Raw genomic sequence first — 20,496 nt, 5'->3', positions numbered from 1 at the left:
GTAATTAATTTTCTCAAAAGGGCACTTTCTCAAAAAGTGGCCTCACCGTAATGTCTCTTAAAGCCAACTTTAGAATGCCATACCCGAACGGAAATGGGTAACATATTTTCTTGCCCTGGTCCTGTGACTCATCCGAGCTTTTCGGGGTTCCTGCCCATCTTTTCTGCCCTTCTTGGTCCCAAAGTTGAAGCCACGCAGGGCAGCAACAAAGACCCCGAACTGCCAAGGGCAGGACTTTCCTTCGCGGGCCTATGGCGAAGCTTCCACCCCTGGATTGAAACCGTTGTAACGCGTGCTCGGGAGACTCTAAGGGAAGTTTTAATCAAACTTCTTCATTTTTAGCCCTTGCGGCTGCTCGTCATTAATCCTCTAAATGGGTTTCTGCGCGGCTGCACCGCGCTGGGAAAACTACCAGTTCGGTGATGCTTGTCCCGCGCCACCCTGCTAGGGACTGTCTGGCGGCGGAGATCGGCCTCCTCCTGTTAACAGCAAGCCCCGAAGCAAAGCGAGGAAGCCGATCCAGACTCCGCCGCTCTGCCACCCTGAGATCAACCCGGCGGTTTGTGGTGGGAAGGCGGCAGGTCAGGGGCACCACGCCCCCTCCCTCCCCCGGCCGGCCCCGCCTTCCTTCGCCCGGTGTGTGGTGCAGCGCGCGGCGGAAGCGCAAGCGAGCGCTTGGAGACGCAGCGCCGGCTCGAGTGAGCCTCCTCCGACCGCGCGCCCGCTCTTGCCAAGCCCCTCAGCTCAGGGGAGTGTGCTTGGGGGGGGGGGGGGAGAAGGGAGGAGGCTCCGCGTGCCAAAGCAGGAGGAAGCCCGCGGAGAGGAAGGGCTCCGCTTGAGGTCTTGGCGACTGGAGATGCTGAGAGACTCGCGGGTCCACCGAAAGAAGAAGTTGCCTGGAGGGAGGAGGCCGCGGCACGCGCCCGCCGGTGGATTGTGCAGGACCTGCATTGCTAAGCCAAGGTCAGTCTGGGAGCGGGGGGGGGGCAGGGGAGAGGAGGAGGGAGGGCTCGCGCCGAAGCTCCCCAGGACTCTCCGCCTCACTTTGGGGGAAGTTGTGTGGAGCAAGGAGGGGCGCGCGCCTCCAGCCCGCGGCGGGGTCTTTCAGACCCAGCGCGTCCCTTCGGCAGCCGAGGAAGGAATAGAAAAGCTGCCTGAGCGGAAGGTGGCACAGGCGCGGCTCCAGTCTAGAGCCAGGGGATGCTGAGGAAAGCGATTGTTTCCTCAGGGTAGCTAGCCGGGTCAGGGGAAGGGAGCTTAGAAACCCGCCGGCAGATGCTAAAGAGTCCAGGCTGCCTCTCTTCCCTCCTGCTGCGGCGGCGATGGAAAAAGAAGCAGAACTTCGGGCTGAGTCAGTTGCGTGTATTCTGCTAGTGTCCCAAAGAATTCAGCCTTCGGTCAATGGGATTAGGCAGCGAACTGCCAACTATCCAGCCAGCTTCATAGCCCTACAGGGATTTTTTTTTTTTTTAGACTGTAATTGCTGTGCCACACCGTCTACCATGCTGCTGTGCCTGAATTTGTCTTCCGAGGAATTTAAAAAAAAAAAAATGTTAACCGTATTTTAATAGTTTCCACAGGGGGAGCTATGCTAGCCTGTTATATCAAAATCAACAAAACATCTTGTGGCATCTTTAGGACTCACAAGCTTGAGTTGGTGGAGGCATCCATGGATATCACTTCTAATCACCACATTTCATGCATCTGATATAATTACTATAGTCCATGGAATTTTATGCTATGAAAAATATGTTGATATTTAAGAAGTTGCACGCATTTGCAGGATTGGGAATATCATACAGTACAAGACACTGAATATGAGGTAGTTTTATTTCCAGAACTCTGCATAATATCCTTGTTATTTCTATCTTTACTTTTCTTTGTTCACTGTCATAACTGAAATCACAGTGTCATCACTACTGTTTAGCACCATCATAAACGCACCATGCCACTGAAATGGTGCATTCATAATAAAGATGGAACATTCCTTGTTGCTGTTGTGAAACTGATTTAATCCTGATCAAAATACAATGTTTTTTAATATCTAAGTGATTCACAGCATACATTTGTATATTTAGAAACATACAATGCTATGTACATTTAGAAACAAGGGTTTATCTAGATCCTCATAGCTTTAGAATCAATAGGATTTGTGATAAGAATAATATATTCTGTGGTTTGACAGTAAGAGCTTCGAAGCTACTTATGCAGTGTAAGATGGATATGAAGGTGCCAGGTAGGCTTATTTGGAAATGGATGCATGTATCTTTCAGTTTTTCATTTGACTATTCAGAAGACCATGGATTGGTTTCTTTACATTATCAGTCTTTTTGTGGAAAATGTTATTTCTTAGGCATTTTGGTTCAGGTGGTTTGATTAAATGGCTTGCCACAACAACAAATTTTTCTGTTTCATTTATTTTTAAACCATCTCTAGAGAAGGTAACTTGTAGTATTAGTGTCATAAAGTCCTTGGATATTGACTAATTAGTGACATTACTGTTCAATGACAACTCCCTGCATGTTTTTAAAATCTTTTCTCATTTCCAATTGTTGGTAAAATAAAATTAAAAATTACTTCTGGATAGAAAAGGATAAACAATAATTTGTATGGTATGATCTTAATGTTCTAATGGGATTTTAAAATTACCCCTTGCACTATTTAATGCGTTAGGTAGTAATAATGAGAAATGTAGATTGTTGTGTCTGTTCCTTAATAGATAAAGGATATCATTAAACATCAAGGAATTCAGTAGAGACCTGGCGTTTGCAAACAGATAAGGACATTTAGCTTATAAAAAAGAAATCTCATGTGTTTTTTCCAAACATTGTCAGTGTGAAGTGAGTCCTTGGAGGAATTGTGTAATAGCTGAGATAATGTAATTTTGCTGGTCTGCCAGTTGGGAATCAGTGATTGATTCATTGAAACATTTGTATGGCAATTTGCCAGGGATAAATATTGAAACAAGGTATAACTTAGGCAGGATATATTTCTGTTTAATGCTTAGATAAGATAGGAGTGTCTTTGTGGTTAAAAGGCTCATAAAATATGAGTATTTTTCAACAGGTTTCTTTAGTTGAATGAAAAATTAATTTTATTTTCTGCAACTGCTTTGAAGTTTGTTAAGTTATTATAAGGCCCAAACTTTAAGCAGCTAAATACTATCTTTTCATTTTATCATCACAACAATTATTTGATTTACAGAAGTGGTTTTTTTAGAATATAAGATCAGTGATAAACGTGAAGGACCAATGTTGGTATATTTACTCTGTTCATTACAAATTTCTTTTTGCATTTTTAAATACAGAATACTTTATTGTTCAGTTCATATACCATAATAATAACCATGATTTCAAAACCATCAGATTTGATGCAAGTGAAATCCCATTTTGGATTTGTAAAGAAATAGCATATCTTCATTATTAAAATAGACATGCATCGAAAGTAATTCTTTTGTTTTGTAACTGGAAAGTGGCTGGAAAAATATAAAATTCCATAATTAAAATAGTTCAGATATTGCACACGCTGTTTTTCTATAATTCTTAATAGATCGTATACATGACAAAAACAGAAATACTTTCTTATTTATTACTATAGGATGGAAAAATATTTCGGTGAATGACATTCATCTTTGTACTAGCTGCTGATTTTGAAAGGATATTCCTAAAATTAAACTCTAAAAAATTCATAGGCTTCATTAAACAAACTGGATATCATTATTTAAAATCAGTCTTTTCGTGGTAGTGAACAATAATTCTGCATGATATCCTTATTGCTTCTGTCTTATCACTATCTTATTTATACATTTAGAAGGCATTGAGTCAGAAGAGTCATTTGATCATCATAAAGCAAGTGATGTAAATTAATTTTAACTGCAGAAAAGAACCCATTCTGTATATAAGGGTTACATATATTATGGACCCTAAAGGATTCCGGAAGAATATTTAAGGCAATATGTACCCAAAGTATACATGTAGTCCTCGATTTATAACCACAATGAGCCCCAAATTTCTGTTGTGAAGCAGAACAATTTGCTCCATTTTATGAACTTTCTTGCCACAGTTGTTAAGTGAATCACTGCAGTTGCTAAGTTAGTAACATACTCGTTAAGTGAATCTGGCTTCTCCATTGACTTGTCAGTAGATCGCAAAAGGTGATCTCATAACACCAGGACACTACAACTGTCATAAATATGAGCCAGTTGCCAAGTGTCCAAATTTGGATCACATGATTGTGGGGAAAGTGCAATGGTTGTAAGTGTGAAAAACAATCAGAAGTCGCTTTTTTCATTGCTGTTGTAACTTTGAACCATCACTAAACAAACAGTTGTAAGTTGAGGAACTATCTGTATTTGGCACGAAACTCAAACCTGTTTTGTAATTTTAAATTTAAACTTAAACTCAAGATTCAAAAAACAATGCTAAAATTTTCATTGTGATGTGTTATTAATCATAATGTAAAGCTTTATAACAGGTTCGATAGTTTTGTTCAAGTATCATGACTGAATACTTTCAACTGAATACAGATACAAGATGAAAGTCATACATATTGATTTTTTAAAATTCAAAAATAGATATGAAGTGGGATGACCTGACAACATCATGAATGTTACTTACTTTTCAAATAAATGTTGTAATAAACATGAAAGAAAATTTATTTTTATCCCACCTTTATTATTTTTCAAAATAACTCAGGATAGGGAATATATCTAAAATCTCTTCCTTTTCCTATTTGCCCCACAACAGTCACCCTCTGAGGTGGCTTGGGCTGAGAGAGAGCCAAAGTCACCCAGCTGGTTTTCATGTTTAAGGACTAGAATCTACAGTTTCTCATTTTGAGCCTGATGCCTTAACCACTAGATCAAACTGACTCTTTTGTTTCAATTAACAGCCTGAAATGTGATCACATGACCCCAGGATGTGTGTTTATACCAATCAGAACTTCCAGCATGGTTGTATGTAGTTTTGAAGTCCATTGTAACTTCAAATGGTCATTAAGTGACTTGTCATTAAGCAAAGACTATCTGTATTGTTGAAGAAAAATAAGTGGTAGTTTTGTCCTTGTGTTACAGATTATCTACTATGGGTATTTGGAGAATCTTAACTTCATCAGATAATGTGCTGAGGGAACAATTGGCACAGTTAATCAAATTCTAAGAGACTGAAACAAGAATAAAGATCCTTAGTCTAAAGCAAAATAGAAGGGTCAATTTTGAAATCCATAGTTCAATTATATCCAAGCGCTACTGCATTCCAGTGGCAAGAGTGCTAACACAATCATCACAGAATAAGATCCAGATATGCATATCTTGATAGGATCCAGCATTTGGTAGGACGATCCTAAAAAGCATTTATTCAGTTTCTAAAAAAACCCCAAAAGCCCCTTTCATGGGAAGAGATTATAATGTGGAAACTTCTCCCATAGTTTTTCAGTGGGCTTATTGGTGCAAGAAAAAATGGTGCTGTAGAAGGTACTATGGGGTGTAGTAAGCTTTTTTCCATATTGTTGCCAAGAGACTGCAGCTGAGTATGATCTAAGGGAAATTACTTTGTAGCTGAATCAAATGAAGAGTAGATCTAGATAGTGTGATGGAATGTGCACCTGGAGAAGCAGTGGGGGCAGAGTTTTAGCAAGGATCAAGAGCTTTCTCAGAGACCACAGATTAAGAGACAGTGCAGTTCTGAGTTAGAGGGTGCAAAGGGGAAGACTTTCCGGTAGCCGCACTCTAGGACAGGAGTCTTCAAACTTGGTCTTTTTATGACTTGTGGACTTCAACTCCCAGAATTCTTCAGCCAGGCATGCTGGCTGAGGAATTCTGGGAATTGAAGTCCACAAGTCATAAAAGGGCCAGATTTGAAGACCCCTGCTCTAGGATCTTTAGAATATATCTAATGGGTTAGAAGGGTATAAATTTAGTTTGGCAAATTCTGTCTATTAGATATAAGCATATAAAGGATTGAATTTGGATTTTTCTGTGTCATCTCTGGATTTGAGCTTGACAGATAGTCTTATATAGTCACTATATCTGAGGTTCAATCTCCTTTCTAAAAAGGAAAATATATTGATCCAATTTAGAAGTTTAAAGATTATAGAAGTAATATATGATATTCAAGTAATTTAAGTATGAAAAATGCTAAATTATTGATAGTGTATTATTAATGAAACTCTGAAATGTCTTGCTGGTTAAAACTTACTTATATCAGAGATGTCATTAGCTATTAAAAGCTTTAACACTCTGTCTTTAGACAGCAGTTGTGACATAGCAGCAGTGTTAGCTTTTTGAGGTCCAGTAAAAATAATTTGTTAATATCACATGCAGTATTAATTAGATTGCAAAATGCTAAGGGTTTTATAGGAAGGGTAATAATTGTTGTATCTCCACTGATATTGAAAGGTATTATATTCAATCTGCTGATAGAGACTGAACACAATCCATCTTCTGCAATTTCAAGGGAATGTCGTTAAGGCTATTCATATCTTTCTCTTACATGTACACCCACATTTTCTGTCCAACCACTAGCTATCTCTCCTAACCCCCACTCTGCCTTCAGTGGCCAGTTAACTCTTTAATTACATTTTGCTAAAGTACAACGTTCACTTTTTACATGCACTTAAATTATTACTTCTGTTTAATCATCTCCCCATTCTTTAACATTATAATTAGACTTTGTTGTCAAACATTGGATGCAAACTGAGAATGCATCCCAAACTATCTTGGGGCCACATACGGTCCCTTTTCCTAAAGTTTTATATTCCTTGTCTAGCTATTCTTCTGGTATATCTTGTTGTTGTTTAACTTTAAGTCAACATCCAGTTGACTTAAAGACTTAATAGACTGTTGCTCTATGATATTTTTTTTTAAACTTAACTCAGTTGTTAAACAGTGTGCTTAATTTTTTTTAAAGTCCTTAATATCTTGGCTTTGAAGTAATTACTACTGCCTAGAACCAAACTATTGAATACATTCATCCTAGACAAGAATGCTGTAGGTTCCCACTCCATGAAAAATTAGAATAGAAGATCAGAACAACTACCCCATTTTATGGACTATTCTCACCCTGGAGATCAAATTAACAGTTGACTTAAATCTTTTTTGAAAGGCAGTTAAGATGGAGTTATTCTTTACTGTGTTTGTTTTGCTTTTGTAATACTGTTTCCTTTTTCTGTGATTGTCAAGAATGTTTAGATTCTAACGGAATATAAATATAATGAAATAAATATAAGCTCTTTAGAAAAGAAGATTACCTCTTTAGGAGAAATATCTACCCTGATCAGTTCAATAATTAAATAATAATTACTAATTAAATGCCTGTTACGTATCAAGGCTATATTTTTGTGGGAAGGGATTGCTACTGTAGAAGGACAGCACTCCCCCCCCCCAAAGAAGGAAATGTTTTGGGGAATATTAAAAAGGCAGAATATATTTCCCCAAAGAATCTTAAAGGCAGAAAAGCAAGCTCAGTTTTTCTTAATAGCACCAAGCAGAAACTAGGCAGAGGCCAGCTTTTAGAAATACAGCTGTGATAATCCTTTCAGAAAAGTTGGCGCCAGGAAACTAGAAGCTGATGAGATTAGGAAGACAAAGACCCCTAAAATCCCCCACCCAGACTCTAAGGATAGGAAACATAATAGGATTAACCCACCAAAACCAAAAAGGACACATTGAACCTCAGGTCAAAGTTCATGCCACGGGACCAGGAAACAACCTCAAAAGCCCCAGAAGATATAAAAACCCACCACTCCCAGCAACATGTGGTCAGCTTTCCCAGAGCCACGCTTCTGTCTGGCTTTGCTCTTCAATAAAGTCCAACCTTCTTTTTAAGCAGTCTCCATTTTGTTTATTCTTGGCTTGGACTGGACACTGATGAAGATTTTTCTTTCAGCACTACTTTATCTGCAGTTTATTTCTTGTAAACTCTGTTGACTAGGTTCAGGAAATAAAATTGGCAATTCAACAAATTGTTTATCTATAAATGTCATATCAGTCTTTAAAAAGTTGTCTCATCTTTTTATTTTTACTTCATAATTCATAACTTTTAAAAGTGGGTAGTGAATAAATCATTTCTGTACCAACCTTTGTGAAAGCCCTAGATCCAGCCTGAATCTATGTAGTTGAATCTGATTTTAATGCTCATGAAATAATACAGTATCTTAATATTTAAATTAAATGCCATCTCCAAAACTTAACTTCAGCAATTTTGCTTCTTTTGGGCCACTATTTTGCTTTGTTAATCATCTTGACATAATGGGAAATTTAAAAGCTTGAGAAGTATTACTTGACCTTTTTGGCTTAATAAATATATCATCTTAATATGAATTTTAGAATTAACGACCTGCTATTTACAATTTCCTTTTGTTGAATTATAGTTGATGTTCAGTTTCCACTCCTACTTATATACCTTTACTGAAGTAATCTAAGGGGGAAAAATCCGCAAAAGGTTTTTCTATGAAATTCACTGGAGGCTCTTGCTGCTGCGGCTGCTGATCTCATGCATGTTTTTTGTGGACTTTTTTTTGGCTGACCTGAGTTCTTCTTAAATAGTAAGAACAACTTCTGATTGTGTTCTAACAAGCTTCAGTTCAGCTATAGAAGATGAAATTGGAGATAGGATCTGCAGCAATTTCATGCTTGTTTGATTGCCTTAACTCTGCTTCTTTTAAATGCTACTGTAACTTGCAAAACACTGGCAAATTATAAACTACTTGTGACTCCCTCTCTCCTATCATAGCCAAATTGAGGTAACAGTAACTCCTATCTTCTCTTTCTCTCCTCTCACTCTTGTAATTTCTTCCTTTCTGCAGCCCCCTTATCCTTTCCATACATTTATTATTCCCTCTGCAAAGTTAATATCCGGTCAGATAGTCAGAGTTTCTCCTAGAAATTTCATGTTTTCCAAGCATGATTACTTCTTCTTTGAAAGACAACCAGACTGTGTTAAAAAATGAAAACAAACACTCTGACTTCATACAGTAGTCTGGAACAGTCATGTTCTTCTGAATTCAATGTATTTTGGCATGAAATGGAGAAGCCATCTTGAAAATAAATATAAAGAAAGCATTCTCTGGTAGCCTTTCTTTTGTCTTTTAACTTCTGAGAATTATGAGGTACACTTAGAGTGGCTAACAAGATAACCCTGTAAATCACCTTTCCCAGCTTGATTCTTTCCAAATATATTGGAATGATTATGACCACAATTTATAGTCAACTATTTTAATATCAGTATACCTGAAGAATAGCAGGCTTGGAAGGCATATTGTTTGTTTGTTTGTATCCTGCCTTTATTACTTTTGCAAATAACTCAAAGTGGTGAACATATTCAACATACCTTCCTCCTATTTTCTCCACAACAACAACCTTATGAGGTGGGTTGGCTTGAGAGAGTGTGATTGGTTCAAAATCATCCAGCTGACTTTCATGGCTAACATGGGACAAACTCATGATCTCCTGCTTTCTAGCCTAGTACCTTAAACACTAGGCCAAACTGGCTCTCTATACCAGGGTCCCCAACCTCTGGGCTGTGGCCCACTACGGGGCTGCGGCCACTTGGCCACCAGGACCCCCACACTTGTGCTAGCGCTGCCCTGAGCATCCCATCAGTGCTAGCACCACCCCGCCCCTGAGTGTCCCACCAGCACTAATACTTCAAAATTATTTTGTAATCCTAACTATCTGTGCTATTTTTACTACTCTAGAGTTATAATGTCATGTTACCTAACACAAGTTGATAGATTTTATTTCTAGAAAATTCAGGTCCTGGGTCCTTGATGAATCTTCAGAGAAGATCAATGTTTACCTTGTTTTGCCTTCTGGTCTCTGAAGCCAGGAAACTGGAATAAGGGATAACTATTGGCACTGAACATGTCAGAATTTCTAGAGCCTCCTTGATGCATGCATGGGGGACAACTGAGTGCAAAACTATGGTGTGACCGGCCCTTTTATAATGATTGTCTCTCTCAGCAGCTTGAACCATCCAGTCCCATAGCACCTTTTGCGCTTGTAAGGAATTTACCAATGGATTGGATTAGTATGTCGTGTTATTGAAAAATGCAGGCAAGATTACTCAAGTCTCTTACCCAATGACTTGAGAATATTTCATTCTAGAAAATTGTATTATTATGTAATTGGCTAATGTAAAAATTCAGTCTGAGGTAAGATTGACAAACACAATCTAATCCCAGTATGTTTTGGTTCAAGATTAATAATTTAATTGAGTATATGTCTGTAAATTTTTATGGGGTTCTTTAATTCTGAATTTTTTTTTTACAAAGCAGGAGTTGTTAGTTAAAGTTGTGGGCTTTGGTTTCCTAAATGTTTATTTTGTACCATTATGCTTAACATTTTGATGGTTTTAGATGGCTTCATTTAGTAAAAATTCTCTTTCCTTAGTCCTTTTTTGATATTAATATGCATTAATTAATTGGGCTGTTTTGGTTTCAAAGTATAACAATTTAGATATTGTTTCCTGTCACAAATAATGCTTTAATTAAATATGTTCTTGGTGTTGTAACTTGTAATATATGTATAATGTATGTATATGTATATATGTATGTGTGCATTCATTCATTCATTCTTTCATTCTGTTGAATTATATAATACATAGAAATGATGTCCAGCTATTAGAAATTAATTCTCTGTGTCTTATTGCTAAAGGATGAATTTGGAAGAATACATTCTGGGTACCATTTACTCAATAGTTTGAAGGTCTAATGTTACTTGCAGCATATGAACAAATTGTTTATGAATGTAGTTTACCATGAAATATATTTGCTTTATTTGACTTGCTTTTATCTATCTTGCCTATTTTTCCAATAACAACCTTGTGAGGTGGGTTGAGATGAGGGAAAATTTAATGAGCCCAAAGCCATCCTCCTGGCTTTCCTGACTAATGGAAAACAAGAATTCACAGTCTAATGGTTTCTAGCCTGACATGTTTACTACACCAAACTTGCTGCCTTCTCTGTCATTGAAATGGTTGTCTTGCTCTTTCTCTTTCTCTATCACATACAGTATAGGTTTATATTATATATATGTCGGCAAATGTATAGACACGAACATATGTACAGAAAATTGTAAGAAACCCATCTATCTATCTATCTATCTATCTATCTATCTATCTATCTATCTATCTATCTATCTATCTATCTATCTATCTATCTATCTATCTACCTACCTACCTACCTACCTACCTACCTATCTACCTATCTATCTATCTATCCAGTGCATTTTTTGTAAAAAAAAAAAAAAAGTGCCGGAACTCACACATGTCATACAACCTGCCTTGCCTACCCTACAAGGTTCCATCCAAAAAAGGTGTCAGAATTCCGTTCTGGGTGTTCTATGACAAAAAAAGCTCTCTCTCTCTCCCTCTCTCCCTCCCCCCCCCTCTCTCTCTCCACATCCATCCATCCATCTATCCTTCCCTCCTCCCTCTGGAAAAAAGTTCAGCAGGTTAAAAATCAATGTACCATTATAGTACTACATAATTGAATGGTACTATGTAATTGTCTTTAAAAGCTCACTTTTGTAATGTTTATTTGTCAGGAATCCATTAAGTTTCGATTCACAACTAGCCAATTTGCTCAAAATCTTATTACATAAATTTAGATGACTGGAATTCAATATATGCTTACCTAAGAGTGAATTTCTTTGAGCTGATTATGAATTATTTTTGCATAACTAATCTTAATAAGAATGCAGGATACCAATCTCTGGTTGAACATGTGAGACTGACTGAATAAATCAGTATAATATAAAACTTAAGACTAATGAAGTCATGGTAATACTAGACATTTATTGCATTTGTTTTGCAAAACTGTATTTCCTGGTGAAATAGGTGTATAATACAAGATCTAAAATCTAACACAAGGTTCATGTGTTTTAGAAATTTATAGAAAAGGTAAAAACTCATGTGCAGTTTGTTAGGGTATTTTATGTACATGTGTCAACTGAAGTCTCCAGGGAAGATTTCATTCTTTGAGTAGCAAAAATAAACATTCTGCTATCATCTGCTTATATTTTAATTATTTGTAGCTGTTATAAATCTTCAGAAGCAGCAATATTTTGTGTTCACAAAGCATCATAATGACAGCATATTTTTTTCTAAAGCCTTTGTATGAGAGTTTGCATGTATCTGAAGATAATGTGCTGAAGTTCTTTGAATTCTAGGCTGTCACTTCCTGTGTCCATCAGTTCAGTTACTCCCTGCCCTTTCTCCAGCACTGGAGATGGATAATCCACGCAGTGGGTTGAGACTGTATTCCTGGCCAATCAGATCAGTCAGCCAAAGTTGCCACGCCCCGTCTTGGACCATGATCCTTTAGTCTTGACTGATCTGGCCATGCGAGACATCTACAACTTTTGGCTCCTGGGCAGGTATAGTTCCTTTCCATTAGGGGGGATTTTTTCTAGTAGCTGAAATTGCTTAGTTTAAAAGTTAATTAGAGATAATTTAATTCAATTTAATTGACCACTCAAAAATTTCCTTGCTAAATTGTAAAACTCAGGAAGTCAGATTCCTACAGGGGAAACCACCCCCACTTAAAAGGGGGAAATCCCTAACTCCCCTCCCTAACCAACCCCAGCCACCTTCCAGCAGCCGGCAGCCGCCTTAAACAAACGGGGAGGCTCGGGCAACCCCTCGCGTTTACAAACAAACAAACAAACAAAAAAAAAAGACAGAAAGGCAAGCAGTTAGCAAGGGAAGCGGAGGACAAAGGGGACGCATGCTGGGAGGGAGATTGATTAAGGGAAACAGCTGGCGTGCGAAGGAGCAGTCTTTTCACTCCAGGCTGCTCAGGATTTTTTAAACGAGGCGCCATTGTCTGCACAGCTGGAAGCACGCGCAGCTCTTTGTTACAACCGCACGTGGCATAGGCAGCCTTGTTAACACATGCGCAGTAGTTTCCTGGCAGCGGCGGCCATATTTTTTGTCCAAACAGGGGAGTTAAAGTTCCTTAAGAAAGCTAGGTTCAGCCGCTGGAGTGAATTAATAGGCAAGCAGTACTGGGGTACTAAAGCATCTATTATTCATTCAGAGACATTCAAATCAGACACATAGCTACTGGTTCCAGGACTTGGTGTCTTCTACCTAAAGTAAATAAGAACCTTTCATAACTAACTGTGTTTAGTTGCCTTTGGCTCCTTCCAGACTTCGGGTCCCCCATTAGTGGCCCGTACGCCTCTGGATTTAGTGGTGGGTTCCAGGCATCCCCAGTCGCGTGCCTGTCCTTACCCACCATAGTCAAGCCGGGTTCCAGGCATTCCCATTAGCGTGCCTGTTCTTATCCGTGCACAGTGACTAACTCTGACAATTTTGCAGAGTCTGCTCCTGAGTTCCAGACGCCCCCAGTAGTGCGCCTGTCCTTACTCAAAGTTGGAGCTCTCCTACTACCTGGGTCCCCCCTATCGCGGCCCAGCGTTAGTGGAGAATGGAGGAAGCAATCATTCCCTCCACTGGAGCCCCGCCTTCATCCTCTGGAGCACCTGCTTCAGAGGATTCGGAATCCTCTGCAGCCCCTAGAAAGGCTGCAAGGAAGTCATCAAAGAAGGCTGACAAACAGGCAATCAGAAGACACCAAGCCCTAGAAAAAGAGTTCGACAGAGCCCAGAAAAGGGCCAGAATTGAAAATAGGCAGAATGGGGGAATAGGTCCTGACCTACCGCTGGGTCTCCCTTCATCCCCACGGGCCATTTGGTCATTAGGGAACTCATCACAGTCCCAAACAGAGGGTGGGATAGGCGAATTCTCATCGCTCTCCCGATCCCCCTCCCCACGGAGGTTACAGGAAACCCCGAGGACCATGCTAACCACAGCACCTGCAGGGTCGCAGGCAATGGTCACTCCTCCTGCATTGACAGGGGATCTGCTAGCTACCCTAATAGCACAGGCAGTGGACCGTGCATTTGAGGCCAGGGCTCAAACTTCAAAAGCCAAGCCTCTAGGACTTAGAACGAGGCATCGGGAGGAAACGGAGGACCATCAGGACCTCTCCTCCATCTCAGACTCGTCGGTCTCTGAGGAAGCTTACCTGGACCAGCCAGGTACGTCACAAGGGATTCAAATGTCTGAGGAGGAGGAGGACACCTCACCTCAAGGGCCGTCCTTCAGCGGCCTGTTTAACCCTTCTCTTTTTGTTACTATTCTGCGCAAGGCTGAGGCCACAGCCCATCTGGGGCATGGGACACCAGCGGAGCCTGTCACAGTTGACACGGAGGCTGAGCCGACGTTCGCCGAAAAGGTAACCACTCAACACCGCATACCATGCCCGACCATGTTCCTAAACACAATAAGGAAACAGTGGGCAGCGCCAACCTCCCTACCGCTTCCTAGCAATGCGGAGAGGAAGCTATTTAACGTAGCAAGGGAGCTAGAGGGAACATTGGAGGTGCCGGTGGTGGACGAACCCATAGGTCCCCTGATATCGGACACGGCCATATCAGGAGATTTTGCTGAGGCTCTTAAAGCCGAGGACCGAAAGAGTGAGTCCAACTACAGGAGAACGCACCAGGCAATAGCTTGGGCTACCAGGGCGTCTACCTCTGCGTCCTTTTTCTCCAGAGCCACACTTTGTTGGCTCCGTGAGTTACAGGGCCGGGTTCCCATGGAGGATATACGCACTCACCAGGAACTCAGCAAAATGGTAGCGGCCACGGAATATGCGTCGGACGCAACACTTTTAGCGACCAAGTTTTCAGCCAAGGCAATGGCGGCAAACAACACGAGCAGGCGCATCCTCTGGCTAAAGAACTGGCAGGCGGATACCAAATCCAAGTGGAAATTGGCTTCGGCTCCGTACCAAGGGGCAAAGCTGTTTGGTGAGGCACTAACGCCATACCTGACAGAGAACAAGGACAAGCGCAAGGTCCTTAAACACATGCTTAAAAGGCAGGACAAGAGACCCGGCTCCTGGGGAAGGAAACAATCCTTTCGTACGGAAGCCAGGGTCAACTACTTTCAAAATTCCCAACCCTTCCAAGCTAGACAGGATAGGGAAAGACAGGGGGACAGACAGAACACAAGACATAGGCAAACACAGGGAAGACGGCCCTTTCGGGGGAACAACCGCCCCTTCCGCCGTACCAGATGACTCCCGCCCAGACCTTCCCATAGGGGGCAGACTAGCAGGGTTTGCTCCCCAGTGGGAAGAGACCACCACGGACGTATGGGTCAGGAACACCATACGTCATGGTCTATCTCTAGAATTTCTCTCAAAGCCCCCGAACCGCTTCCGCCCGTGCCCCTGTCCCACAAACCCAACAAAGAGAAGGCTCATGAACGAGGCCGTTCAGCACCTTCTAAACATACGGGCCGTAGAGCCGGTGCCTATGAACCAGAGAGACCAGGGGTTTTATTCTATCCTCTTCGTGGTCCCAAAACCCTCAGGGGGTTGGAGAGCCGTTTTGGATTTGAAAAGGCTAAATTTCTACATAAAATACCGCAAATTCAAAATGCAGACACTACGCTCCATCCTTGGAAGCGTAAGGAAAGGGGATTTTCTGGCATCGATCGACCTCACGGAGGCATACTTGCACATCCCTATCTCTCTGGCTCACCGCCGCTTTCTACGGTTTGCCTACAGGGGGCACCATTTTCAATACAGGGCACTTCCATTCGGCCTGTCATCAGCGCCCAGGGTGTTCACCAAGATTCTGGCGGTTCTGGCAGCACAACTAAGAAACGTACCAGTCAGAGTCCAGTGCTACCTGGACGATATTCTAATCCAGTCATCGTCCGCCCAGCAGTCTCGGGCGGACCTAAAGTTAGTGATAAAAATGCTGCAGGACCACGGCTTCTCGGTGAACTTTCCAAAGAGCCATCTAACCCCAACTACGAGAATACTCCACCTGGGAGCGGTCATAGACACAAAGGAATGCAAGGTGTACCTATCACAGGAACGCCTCAGCAGCATAAAGAAAGCCGTAAAACAGGTAAGCCGCGGTCAGTCAGTGACGCTGGTCTGCCTCTCCCAGCTGCTAGGGAAGATGATATCGACCATAGCAATAGTTCCTTGGGCAAGGCTGCACTCAAGAGAACTGCAATGGTTCATGCTCCCGTTTCAGAGACAACAAATCAGTGCATCCCGGAAGAGGGTAGGCATACCTCTGAGAGTACGACACTCCCTCAGGTGGTGGCTATCTCCAGCTCTCCTCAGGGGGTCCCCCTTCAGGGAACCAGACAGAGTAGTAGTCACAACAGATGCGAGCTTATTCGGCTGGGGAGGCCACTTGGGGACCAAGTGGACACAGGGCCGCTGGTCAGCGGTGGATCTCCGACACAACATAAACTGGCTCGAGCTGCGGGCTATTCACCTAGTGTTAAGGCATTTTCACAGCAGCATAAAAGGCAGGCACGTACTGGTCCTGACGGACAACGTGACAGCCAGTACTCGTGGTAGTTCCCACGATGGATACCTGTGCACGGTTGGCGGTAGTACACAAGATTCTGCGGGAAAGGGCCGAGGTAATCCTTGTGGCCCCTTATTGGCCAAGGAGACCTTGGTTCGCAGACTTGAGGAGTCTCTCCCGCACGAATCCATGGCGGATTCCTCCGGAGAGGATCTCCCTCAAGCAGGGGGAGATCTCCCACCCAGAGCCACAATGGCTACAACTAGCCGTCTGGCTCTTGAACGGTCAATTTTAGCCAAGGGGGCTTGCTCACAGGGTGTAATTAGGGTCATACAGGCATCAAGGCGCCCCTCCACGAACCGTATCTACGAGGCCACGTGGAGAAGCTTCCAATCATGGTGCTCTAAACAGGAATTGTTACTCGAAGGGATCACAATTCCCAAGATCCTAGAATTTTTACTAGATGGCCTAGAGAGGGACCTCTCGCCAAACACACTGCGCAGGCAAATCGCCGCCCTCTCAACTATACTTTCTGCCAGCCCCGGTGAATCCTTGGGCAAGCATCCCTTAATACGATCCTTCCTCAAGGGGGCTGCAAACATCAGACCGCCAACCGTGCACAGGTATCCATCGTGGGAACTACCACGAGTACTACAAGCTCTTACCAGAGCGCCCTTCGAACCACTCAAAACATGTGACTTTCGCTATCTGACCCATAAGGTAGCATTCTTGGTAGCCATCACGTCAGCTCGGCGGATATCCGAGTTAGCTTCTCTCTCAATGAGGAAGGACCTGTGCCATTTTCACAGGGACAAGGTAGTCCTAAGAATAGACCCTTCATTCATTCCAAAGGTCAACTCCCTTTTTCACAGATCACAGGAAATAGTCCTACCAGACTTCTGTCCAAACCCAGCTCATCCCCTGGAACAACAATGGCACACCTTGGACGTACGCAGGGCACTAAGACATTACATTTCACGCACAGCGGAATTCCGACGCTCGGAAGCGCTTTTCATATCCTTCCACCCTGCTACTAGGGGCCGGAAGGTCTCGTCCTCTACCATCGGTAGGTGGATTAGGGCATGCATCACGGGGGCATACCAGGCGGAGTCCTTGCAAGTCCCCAAGCATATCACAGCCCATTCCACAAGGAGTGCTGCCACCTCAGCAGCATGGGCCATGCAGGCTTCTATTGAAGAGGTATGCAGGGCAGCCACTTGGGCCTCGCCCTCTCCATTCATTCGTCATTACAAAATCGACAGGTACTCCTCTGCAGAGGCCTCCTTCGGTAGGAGGGTTCTCCAGCAGGTGCTAGACCAAAGTTGCACACGGGACCAGTCTATTCCCCAACCCAAGGGACAATAGGCTTTGGTATGTCCCACTGCGTGGATTATCCATCTCCAGTGCTGGAGAAGGGGCGTTGACTTACCTGAACGCCTTTTCTCAGCACGGAGATGGATAATCCACACCCACCCTTATAGACTAGAATAATAGGGTATATTTAGTGGAGCCAAAACGTCTTACTGTCAGTCAATGGCTGCGCTCGAGTCAAGACTAAAGGATCATGGTCCAAGACGGGGCGTGGCAACTTTGGCTGACTGATCTGATTGGCCAGGAATACAGTCTCAACCCACTGCGTGGATTATCCATCTCCGTGCTGAGAAAAGGCGTTCAGGTAAGTCAACGCCCCTTCTGGTTGATGAACAGAGAGGATAGTTGGGAGCTGGGTCCCAGCAGTATCCTTTGGAGAGGTAACATTACTGTTCTCTCGGAAAGAGGCGTTCATGTGCCCTCTTCTCAAAGAAGCTTATCACTTGATTGGATATACTAGACAGTTATTGATGTGTCTTCAACTTCCTGTTTTTAAGTGGTTGAAGTGCAGCTGCAATGGAAGATATGGATTGTCTGGTCAGGTTTCAGGCCCAGGTTTAGCACAGAGAAATCACTGAATACATATATAAATCATATCTGATAAGACAAAGTTAGGGATAGTGTAATTTTCCTGCTTATTGTTTATCCTTTTTAGCTTCCAGCCTCACACTACCACAATTTACCTTGTTGATTTACTTCCAAAAATAAGGTTTGAGTTTCAGGCAATTGCCATTCTTCAAAGACTGCTTATGAAGCCTATATGGGGGCTTTAAGATATTCTTTTGATAAGATGCTGATATTGGAAACGATGCTAAATCATCTTCCTCTTGAAAAATTAATGCCATCCAGGTACCTTGCATTTGTCCACAGAGGTAGCCAAGGAAGGTTGGCCAAGTTTAAGTATTGGATGTGTGAGTTATTTGCATACATGCTTTTCTTTTTCTGAAATAAAATATATTTATTGAGAAGGTGGCTGTAAACAATGAGGCAAGGGAGAATGCAATGGCTCAGCGGTTAAAGTCATTGAACTTGTTCAAAGTTAGTGAGAAAGGAAGCTTTTTATACAGCATTGCGCTAGTGCACTGTATTGAGTGTACTGAGCAATTCCTTGGATGCTTTTATGCCAATTCACTTCAGTAATGAAATGATCTAGATCAGGGGTGTCAAACTCACAATGTCACGTGATGTGTTGTGACATATTGCGACTATTTTTCCATTGCCGGCAATGGGGGCGCAGTTTCGCTATGACGCATCCGGCCCGCGGACCGGCAGTTTGACACCCCTGGTCTAGATTATAATTCAATCTGCATTTTTAGTAAATCTATTTTAAATTCCATTTTTTATAAATTTGGACTTAGATTACATTTCTGTTGTTTTCTAAGTTATACATTTTAGAATAAAAATTAATATAGTTGACAAAAAAATAAATTGATACTTTTGTTGCATTAAAAAACGTTTGAGGCAGAAATGGGATAGAGAGAATGTGACATAAGAGATGATAAGAAATATCAAAAGTGGAATATGTGGAATATTCAAAAGATTTTTAAGAGAAAGATAAAGTTTACTCCGCAGTTATTTTTGTTGGGTATTATGGTTGATTTTGATGTCAAAGAAATTAATTTGATGCTGAATCTTCTAACAGCTGCAAGATTATTGGTGGGGCAATATTGGAAGAAAAACTCTTTGCCTACTATGGAAGAATGGATACTTAAGGTGTCTAACTTAGCAGAAATGGCGAAAATTTCCACTTATTTGAAGGACCATTCACAAGAAAAATACATTTTGGTCTGGAGAAGATGGATTGATTATATTCAGAAGAAATATGAGACTGAAAAGTATTATCTTGCTTATGAGTAGATTTTAGGTTATTATTAGTTTAATATGATTGAATTTATATTATTTTTAGTGTTATGGTTTAATTATATTATTTTTGTTTTTAATTTGTTAATATTTGTTTTGAAAAGGAGTTAAAGTATGTATGGTTTGATTGATAGTACAGGCGGGTAATGTTAGTTAGATTATGATTGTTTATTTGTTACCCTGTAATCAGCTCTGGGAAGTGGGGGAGGGGGGAAAGGGTGGGAGGGGTTTGGGTTATATTGTATTCAATTTGTAAAACTTTTAATAATTAAAAAAAGAGATGATAAGAAACAAGACATACATAAAATTTATACGGATTAGAAGCAAATTGATCTAGCCATCCCCATTTCATTATTTTAGCATTCTGTCTGTAGAATACTAATGGGATCCTGTTTTGGTAGTATCCAGAATACAGTTGTTGGTGGATGTATGACTTCTCTTTCTATAATGACTTTGATGATCTATTCTATTCCCTTATTTAACTTGCTGCTAATGCATTTAGAAAATATATATATTTTTAGTGAGGAAGTAAAAACGGAAAATATGGTGGTAACATTTTTAGAATACTTAAACAGCTTTTAGCTTAAGGTTGCTGGAATTCAATGTTGTTAAATCAAATTTGAATGATTTTATGATGAAAGTATTTTCTATAAAAGTATTTTCTGTAACCATTCACTCACCATGACTCCACACAATTTTAGGAGCTCAAAAGCACTCATTAAATAATGCACAATTTTTGACTGGCACAATTTACAATTTGGGGATAGCTCTTGTTGTCTATATAATTAAATATATAAAATGTATAAAAAAACTTCAGATGGAATTTACCAGTCATTTAACAGTAGCTTTCAAATGAATATTCTATTATCCCTATTCTTCTGGGTTTTATCTTATCTCTTTTGGTCAGCAAGTGACAACAG

At 41.3% G+C, this 20,496-nt stretch overlaps 1 protein-coding gene across 2 annotated transcripts in view; it reads left to right on the top strand.

Moving 5' to 3' along the window:
- The first annotated feature begins 754 nt into the window (after nt 1–754).
- Nucleotides 755–20,496, top strand: part of CHST15 (carbohydrate sulfotransferase 15) — a 60,138-nt gene continuing 40,396 nt past the window's right edge. The window contains exon 1 of one of the 2 annotated variants that reach the window (XM_039340189.1): nt 755–963. The gene's annotated coding sequence lies outside the window, so the exon portion shown is untranslated. The remainder of the gene's footprint in view (nt 964–20,496) is intronic. The other variant, XM_039340099.1, reaches the window with a different exon arrangement.

Source organism: Crotalus tigris, unplaced genomic scaffold (genome assembly GCF_016545835.1).
Source record: "Crotalus tigris isolate CLP2741 ecotype Arizona unplaced genomic scaffold, ASM1654583v1 scf7180000017536.10889498, whole genome shotgun sequence".
NCBI lineage: Eukaryota > Metazoa > Chordata > Lepidosauria > Squamata > Viperidae > Crotalus > Crotalus tigris.
Note: the sequence above shows the minus strand (reverse complement) of the source record. Positions and strands in the feature narration are given on the sequence as shown.